The sequence below is a fragment of the Anser brachyrhynchus genome (genome assembly GCF_964034855.1).
Source record: "Anser brachyrhynchus genome assembly, chromosome: 25".
NCBI classification, from domain to species: Eukaryota; Metazoa; Chordata; class Aves; order Anseriformes; family Anatidae; genus Anser; species Anser brachyrhynchus.
In genome coordinates this window covers 2254350-2263200 of record NC_137718.1, presented here as the reverse complement: position 1 = coordinate 2263200, position 8851 = coordinate 2254350, and the positions used below count along the sequence as shown (strand labels likewise).

At 48.3% G+C, this 8851-nt stretch overlaps 1 long non-coding RNA gene across 6 annotated transcripts in view; it reads left to right on the top strand.

Annotated features, from left to right (window-relative positions):
• Positions 1-1465: 1465 nt before the first annotated feature.
• Positions 1466-8851, top strand: part of LOC308182731 — a 28261-nt gene continuing 20875 nt past the window's right edge. For 3 of the 6 annotated variants that reach the window (XR_013942053.1, XR_013942054.1, XR_013942055.1), the window contains exons 1-2: positions 3847-4382; positions 7132-7231. This is a non-coding gene — a long non-coding RNA (uncharacterized lncRNA). Of the gene's footprint in view, positions 1788-3846; positions 4383-7053; positions 7232-8851 lie in introns of those variants that run through there. The other 3 variants (XR_013942051.1, XR_013942056.1, XR_013942052.1) reach the window with 3 other exon arrangements.

The following is an 8851-nucleotide window of genomic DNA, read 5'->3' as shown; positions in this document are numbered from 1 at the left end:
CTTAGGGAAAGAAATGATGCTGTTAAACCCAGCGTAAAGGCCGGGGAATGGAGAGAGAACGTGTAGATCCTGTAGCAGGTTGGGTACCCTGGTCTTGGCAGTAGCAGGAGTGATATTTAGAGATGAATGATAAAGCATGGAGTATCCCTACTGCTACCATCAGACTTTTAGCATCTTAAGGACTTCCCATGCTGGAGGGCACCTCTACCCCATCGCATTTAATAGCTGCTGATGACTGATAGACTGGTGGATGGATTTCCTGCTCCTCGGTAATGCTTCATCAATCTGAGCCACAGCGATCTTTGCCTATGGCCATGAACCAAGGCATTTATCTGCAACTAACTTACTCCTCTCAGCTTCTTAATCTTCGGAAACACTTGCTCTGGGTGAAATGGATTAACTGGCCATAGTTTTCATTTCAGATGAACAATAAGGAATGAGATTTGCTGTTTGTATATGGTTGGTAATGCAGTTTATCCTTCCTGTGCACTCTTTTCTCCACGGAGCATTATTTGCATTAGAAAGAGCAGACTTCCTTATTTTATGGGTTAAAAATCCGATTTGTTTGCTTTGTTTCCTTCTTTCAATAAACTCAGTTTAGTAAACGCTAATTGTTCTTAATGCCTTAAATTAATTACAGTCCTTTTCGCCGCCCCTCTCTATCTGTGCTGCATCACCCAAGGATCGCCATGGCAACTCGCTCGCCAGGCTGGGGGTGCCGGCCCCAGTTTCCTGGGGTCTGGGACGTGCAGGGCTCCTGGTGGGTGCCTTGCAGGGTGAGGAGCCCGGGGACGAGGGGTTCTGGCTGGAGGATGTGAGCCAGGGACAGCCCCAGGTCCATCCCTGTCCCTCCGGCTGAGCAACTGTCCTGGTTCCAGTTAGGACAGAGTTAAGTAGCTCATAGTAGCTGGTAGGGTGCTATGTTTTGGATTAGGATGAGAAGAGCGCTGATAACATGCTGATGTTTTAATTGTTGCAGAGCAGTGTTTACACCAGGCCAAGGACTTTTCGGCTTCTCGCTCTGTCCTGCCAGCGAGCAGGCTGGGGGTGCAGCAGGAGCTGGGAGGGGACAGACCCAGGACAGCTGACCCAAACTGGCCAAAGGGGTATTCCATACCATCTGGCGTCATGCTAAACAATATATAGGGGTGGCTGGCCGGGGTGGGGGGCCGGCTGCTCGGGGATAGGCTGGGCATCGGTCAGCGGGTGGTGAGCAATTGCATTGTGCATCACTTGTTTTCTTACACATTATTATTGTTAATACTATTACCATTATCACTATTATTATTATTATTGTTATTATTATATTCCTGTCTTAATAAACTGTCTTTATCTCAACTCACCGGCTTCACTTTCCCGTTTCTCTCCCCCATCCCAGAGAGGGAGGGGGGAGGGTGAGCGAACGGCTGTGTGGTGTTTAGCTGCCAGCCGGGTTAAACCACAACAGCAACACACCTCCCTCCCGGCCTCGGTTTCCCCTTGGGTAAAACAGGGAGGAACCCGGCCCCCTTGGCCATCCCAAACGCTTTGGGACCCACTGACGGAAAGAAAAACATTTTACACCTCTCCCCCTCCATTTGGGGATGGGGCTGACTCTGCACGAGCTCAGAGCCCCCAAATTTCCCCTGCCAGGGCCAGCACGGACACCCCAGGCCCCGGCAGCGGTGTGTGGGGGGGAGGCCGCGGCCCTCCCCGCGGTGCCACCAGGTGGCGACCCTCGACCGGGCTCCGAGCCGTGCCCCCGGTGGCAGCCCGCAGCTGGAGCCGGGGGTCGGGGGATCCAGGTGGTGAGGAGGGGGCCGCGAAGGGCACGGGGGGGTGGGGGGGGGCTGCGGGGATGCTGGGGGGGCTCCGCTGTGAGCCGTGCCCCGCTCCCCCCGCCGGGGCTGCCCGTCCCGCCCGCTTTACAGCCGTGCCGCGGTGGTGCCGAGTCAGTCGGCTTTGGAACAGTAACAGGGAGGGAAGAAAGGCGGATGTTTGTCGCTCCTCAGTGCTTTGGGCAGGAGCCTTAAAAGGACAGAAGTGGGGTTGATGAGAAGTGAAATGAAGCGCCAGGTTGAGCAGACTTTCCGCAGCAAAGCTCGCCGCTGGGGTGAGGAGAAGCCTTGGTGCAAGGGGGGGCTGCGGGTAGGATGGGGAAGACGCCGCTTAGGGATATTTTTTTCAGCTTCTTGCTCTGACACAGCCTTCCTGCACGAGCTCGGTCACGTCCCTCAGCCTTCGTTGCCTCTGGTTCCTGAAGGAAGATTTCAGCAAACGCAGACCATGGCTTTTCTGCCAGGGAAACCCCCACCCGAGGGCACCGTGCTGGGGGGCACGCCAGGGCCTGCTGCTTCTTCTGTATGAATGGCACCTGTGGCCACAAGCAGGCGTGCTTTGGAAGAGGGCATTTTTTGTGGGCTACCAAGAGGCAGGGATGGGGCGGCTCCCTGCCATCTCTGATTAGACCCTATCCGTTCCTGTGCTGCCCCTCGTCTGCCTTCCCCAGCACAGGTTTCTCAGATCAGCCATTCCACGAGCAGGGAGGAATGTATTCCGCTTCTCTTTCTTACAATTTTGTATTTCTTCATGGGCCAGTGGCTCTGATATTCAGTGCTGCTGTTGTTGGGAAAACTAAATGAAAACACAGAGCAACAAATCAAGGAGCAATTGCTTCAGTGGCTTTTGACGAACCCTTTGCAGTTGAGCGTGAATTTTTCCAATGACTATCGTGCGCTTGCATTTTCCTGTGACATTTGCTGCAAGAAGTTTGAAGTCCGAAGCCTTGCAATTATTTTGTCTCTGAAAATCTTACTTGAAGCAGAGTGGGTCTTCCTTTTCCTGATGGCCATACAGAGCTTGCTGGCCCAGCTGTCCACACACGCAGCTTTGGTATTTAGGGCTACCCAGAGAATGGCCAGGGCATCACCTCCTCCATTGCTCATCCCGAAATATATCAGAAAAGGCAGATTCTGCAACCTTTCTTCCAGGGAAACCCACCTGCCCAGAGGCTCTTCTAGGCGCAAACAGGAGACTGAGGTTGAGATCCCTGGAGGTTACCAGCACATACAGGAGAAGCAGCAGAAGCTTCTCTTTTAAACACCATTATTGGTGATGGGAATACAGCCTGGAAGCCTAATTGAGTCCAATGTATTGTTAGCTTCAGAAGAGGGATGAATTGTACCTTTTTCTCATATAAGCGTTTTCAGTTCTGGCTTATCTGGGTTTCTCCAGTCCTGTTTAAAATGGTCTCCATCACAGGGAGTGAGTCTTTGCTGCAAGCTCCATGCCAGGGAGTCTTTCCTTGCTATGAAAAGCAGTATGTTTTTAAATTGACTGAAAAGCCATTGGTCTCTCTTTTATTTTTGTTCTGCCTCCGCCTCAAAAATACTTATGAAGGATAAATTGTTTACACTAACATCTTGATAGATTGCTTGTCTTGTTACATTAAAAACATTTTCCAGAGAATGTACAGGCTGTAGATCAAGCATTTCTGGCACCATTATAATTTAAAAGCAAGTAGGTAATGTATAATTGCAAATGTCTTGCACAACTTCCCTCTGACAAGAATTCTCTAAAGGCTTGTCTGTCCAAGTTTGGACAAATAGGATGGGATTTTTCTTTTGCCAGATTTCTCTTACAGACATTTTCAGTAGCATTTTGCATCTTGGGTCTTCTGTTTTTAGTACTGTGGATAGAATCTCCTGGGGTATTATTACGATTTGTACGCTAGACGTTTGAGTCAGACTTTGATCATTCTGTGTGGATGACTTGAAGAAGTGGGATCTTTTTTAATGGGTTGCAGAAGAATAACAAAGGCTTTAAGCTCTCAACCAAGCCCTCTGGAAGAAGAGGTGGTAAGTGTCTAGAGAAGGAACCAGAAGTAGCAAAAAGAGAAAAGTAGGAAATCTACAGAGCTGTCAGTGATTCTGTGACAGATCTGTCTCTAACTAGGTCCTTAGGAGTAAAGACACATCTCAGCAGCTGGGAGGAAAGTCAGCTCCAGCAAGTCAGCTGCTCCCAGCGTTGGATACGCATCTCTCCAGCTCATCAGTTTGCGAAGCTCTCTCATCAATACATCTGCATTTTAAAATAGGCATATAGCTGGGCCTCCTCAGAGCTCACTGAGGATGACTTCAAAAAAAAAAAAGTAGCCAACATCTTTTTTCTTCCTGGTGAAACGAGTATGGGAAGGTTCTTCTTTCTTTTTTAATTAATCTTTAAGGCTGACCTCAAAACAGCTGAAATCCTTCATCAGCAAAGCAACCCTGGCCTCAGCTGGATGTGATCAGTATTTATTGCATTTATTGCTAGGGAGCCATTTCCCTGGTTTGTTTGGGAAATGTGACTGCTGGATCTCAGAGTCCCTAGATCGTGACTTGAACGCAGCACAGACATGGATGGTGAGTGGATGGTGTAGGGTTTTTATGCCGTTTATAAGGCTTTACTCATCAATCAGGATATTGAACAGGTTATTAGTGTTTTCCAGCATATAATTCTAGCTAAGGAATAGACAAAATAAAATCACAGGATCAAAGAGCTCAAAAATGAGCCAAGTTAAGGCATAAAAACATGTGACTGCTTCCCTGCAAAGCTGCTTTTTCTTATTGCTTGAGACTCATTTGACAGTGCTTTCCAGAACTGCATCTCCCTTAAATCCACCCCAGGAGGATCTGGTGCCTGGGCTGACCTGAACTGTGAGGCTGCTTCCCTGTTAGTCCCACGGAGCCCAGCTCCTTGCCTGTTCCTCTCTGTCTGTAGCTGATATAGGTGCTGTCATCAACCTGCATGCTCTGGTGCTGTCTTTCATAACAATTGGCCTATAGTACCAGACCAATATAAGCATAACCAGCACAACTGGAACAGCAAAGTGCATCAGAACTTGCATCTGTCCCAGTCATTACAGCTGCTTGCGTTTTCCTTCATAATCTACAACTTTGGAAAGCTCTTTTCCTCTTTTAATTCTGCTTGTTAAAATGTAGCATTTTCTGTCTTAGAACCTGAAAAATGATCATCAGAAGGAATTTTTTATTCTTAAGAGCCTTATTTCATATTAATGTGTGTAATTAAATGGGTCTAGCTAAGCTGAAGATAGCAGGAACTCTAAGAGTGCATGTACACACGTTTGCTGGTCTAAATACCCCACTCAGATTAATAAAGGAATTGATGCAGACAATGGCTTCGTGTCTGGGAAGAGCTCTTGAGGCTGTAATGTAGACGGTTGCCTCCTTGTAGCTTCCTTTTGCTATAATACAGCTAAAAATAGCCCCACTCCACACTTGCAATAGAGCAGCTGTTGTACAACAGCATGAGATGCCTCAGGAAGACCCAAAATATATTAGGGGTGGAGGACCCTGGCTGGTATCCTGGGTGTCAGGAGCAGGAGAGGATTTGAAAAGGAAATAGAGTTTGTTAGAGCGATATTGCTGAGTGAATAACAAAAAAATCAAGCAAGGATTTCACAATAGTGACACTTTCCATGAAAGTCTCCAGGTTTTCCAAGCTGTTATAGACAAAAATGGCTTGGTGCTTGCCCAGAAGTCCAGGGATGTGGCCTAGGCCGGCCTCCTGCCCAGCACGCGGGGCAGAGCAGGGCCTCTCCTGCTTGTGGAAGACGGGCCTTGGGAGAAAGGAATACAATGAGACGAGGCTGGGAGAAAGGAATATTGGCATGACCTATGAGAAAATGTAGAGAGAAATTAAGGAGGACAGTAATTTCTCCTATATTGTGCATCGTGTGTTAGCTGAGTGTTGGGATGAAGTAGAAAATGCAGCCGCTGCGGAGATGGCGCACGACAAGGTGTTGAACGGTGGCACAGCAAGGCTTCTTTACTGGCCCTCTAGGGTGAAAGGAAATGGGGCTATCGGTGTACTGACCCTGCACCTCCTTTTGCTGGGAAGATATTGTGCTGATGTATTAATGTTTAACCCGGATGTAATCACAGGGAGGAAACCCCTATTTGAAGTTTAACCTCCATAATAGCCCTGTGAATCAGAAGCACGATGCCTTGCGCTTCTGTTAGCCCCACACCAAAACTGCAATGGGATTAGGGTGGAAGGAAACCAGAACCAAATGAGCAATCGCTTACCTGGACAGCGTAAACTCCAGGATACAGAGTTAGGTCTTTCAGCTTGCCGAGCTGTTGTATTGTTTTGTTTCAAGTGAGACAAGACACGAGCAGGAGCTTGGCTGTAAAATGTGGATAGATGTATACAGAATGCTTTTTCTTTCTGCTTTAAAGTGAATTACGTGAACTAAATATGCTGCAGATTTTGTTGTATCCAAGTCTTGGCAATGTTGGCTTGAGTCTGCGTACTGATAGAGGTCACAGCAATGAGAAATGAAGAGTCTGCTGATCTTGCACAGCTTTGCCTCTGGGGGTTTTGTGCCGACTAGACACAAAGACGAGCTACCAAAACCCCATGGAGGCAGCCGGAGGATGAGCAAGTAAGTGGGAAAGGCAGGCAATTAGATCAGGATTAAGGAGTCTTTCTGTGAGGCTGAACCCCTGTAAGAGCTTCTGAAGGGAAGAGAGACTGCTGTTCATAAAAATGAAAGAATTAGCGAAATGCTCTGGTAATCTCTAGCAGGTTTATGTTGCAACAATTTGTCTTATTCCAACAACCTGATTAATTGTTTTTTTTTGTGCCATGATGCTGCGCGGTGGTGGAACCTGTCACTGGATGCACCTTATTGCTCCGCTATTCAGCATCAGAAACAAACAATGGAAACCAACCAACCACAAACTTGCACAAAATCCTAATAATGTGATAACGTGAGGGGCTGTAAACATTAAAATGTTTTAGGTAATATTAACGTTCAGTGACAGCTTGTTATTAGAAGGTACTGCACAGAGGTAAGAAGCAAGGCCACGCTTTTGTCTGTCAGCAGGGCTGTCCAATCTCTCAAGAAGTCCTGTTTCACTCCAGAATAAGGCTCACTGCAAAATGTGAAGGCTTTTCCAATTAGGCACATGCTGGCTGCCTGCATTTTCTTTCCCGCTGGCTGGCGAAAATAGGCCCTCTGCTATTATTGCTCCTTCCTGGTAGCTGCGTTACATTTTGCTGCCTTAGGTGGAACACGGTAATGGAAAAGTTTCTCTTTAAAAGCCTGAATGCAGCAAGGCCTGACCTAAATCCCATTTTAACCAGAGGGTCCCAGGATTACTTGGAGTCCTGTCCTGCACTGCTGAAATCTAAGGAGACCTTTGCCGGTGATCAGTGATGGGAGCAAGGCCAAAGAGCGTTGAAGGTGTGTGTTGTAAATCTCCTTCATTGAGCAATATTTCTATAGGTGTGTATATGAATGCTTATGAGAAATGTGTTATCATTCAGTCTTTGCGCAGCCACTGGGAGGGACGGAGAACACAATGATAATCCCATGGTGGCTTTAGAGTTGCTCTGCGATGATTCATGAGGGGCAAATGCTCTGTTTGCTGGGCTGCTTGGACACGTGCTGTAAGGCATGTGCTGAGCTGATGCATTGAGGGCAGCAGAGCGCCAAGCAAAACCCCTTGGGGCAGCAGGTCCGGGGGCAGCCTCTGCTGGTTGCCGTGAGGAGCCCATTTCCTCAGCCCCAGCCAAGTTCTGTGGGGGGCTGACAAGGTGGGAGCATAAAATGTCAACAAGACAGATGTGCTGAAAGGCTCGCTGCCTTACAATAGGATGGATGTAGCAGAAGGATTTAATATTGGTTAAAAACCTTCCCCTATTTAGTTCTGTTTTGCTGACCTGTTGGTCCCAAAGCACAAGGAGGAAGAAAAAACTCGGAAGCAGTGTGGTGGGTTGAAAGGAGAACTGGGCTCGATATCCACGTCCCTTTCTGGACAGGCACCCAGGGGTCTCACAGAGACATGCCTCCATCAAGCAGGCACAGCGTGCGGCCCCGCTCAGGTGGGAGCCGTGATTTATGGCCCAGGCTGGAGCTGAGCTGGGTGGGCTGTGCACAGCACCAGCAGAGGCTCCATACCAAGCAGCTGTCAGCATGAGTTATTACCTGGCCAAGTGTAAACTTCCCAGTTAGTTTCTGATTTCCAAGAAAGGTGAGTGTTGCAGCAAGCAGAGCTTTTACAGCTTTTTTTTTTCTACGCTACTTAGCGTGAAATGGCTGTAGAGGTCCTGCCTGAAGGATGCTGTCCCTGGAAGCAGAGCGCTGCAGGGGAAGGGGTGTGTGTTCTGGGCTCATTTGGCTTGTTTGGAAAATTCTCCATTTGTTGTTGATGATGTAGAAGCGTGTTGGTGAGGCAGGCAGCTGATACCCAGACATGCAATTACACTCAGCAAATCTGCCTTGCGATGGGTGCTCTTAAGTATATTAAAAAGCTGATCTCTGCTCTGTGGAAGGAAAGGGAAAATCCAGCTGTAATGACTGTTTGGTAATGCTGCTCATGAAGTAGTGATTAAGGGTCTGATTTATTTATTTTGACTTTTGCTTCTCTGTTGCCTAACCCCGAGGCAGCAGTGCCATTCCCTGAAGCCTCGGGGCTCAGCCAGGACACACAGGTGTGTGTGTGTGCCTCCAAGGGACAGGCACGGGTCTGCTCAGGAGCCAGATGTGCCAGCCAGGGACTTTATTTCATGCTGTATTGCAAGGAAGAGGAGCAGGGAGAGGGGTGCCTGGGCAAGCAAGGTGTTGGAAGCTAGCTGGCTGCAGGGGCACGGGGAGGGCAGCAGTGTGGGGAAAACTTGGTAAAAGGACGGATGGAAATGTGAAGCTCAGGTTCAACGGTGTTCTGTGCTGGTATAAAAGTCTGCATTAAAGAAATCTGACCTCTCTGCCCCTTCCTTCTCCTCCCTGGAACACCATAAGATACTGCATGCTTAGGCTGGTCATTTGAGTAATGTAAATGTGACCTCTAACGGTACCTGCACA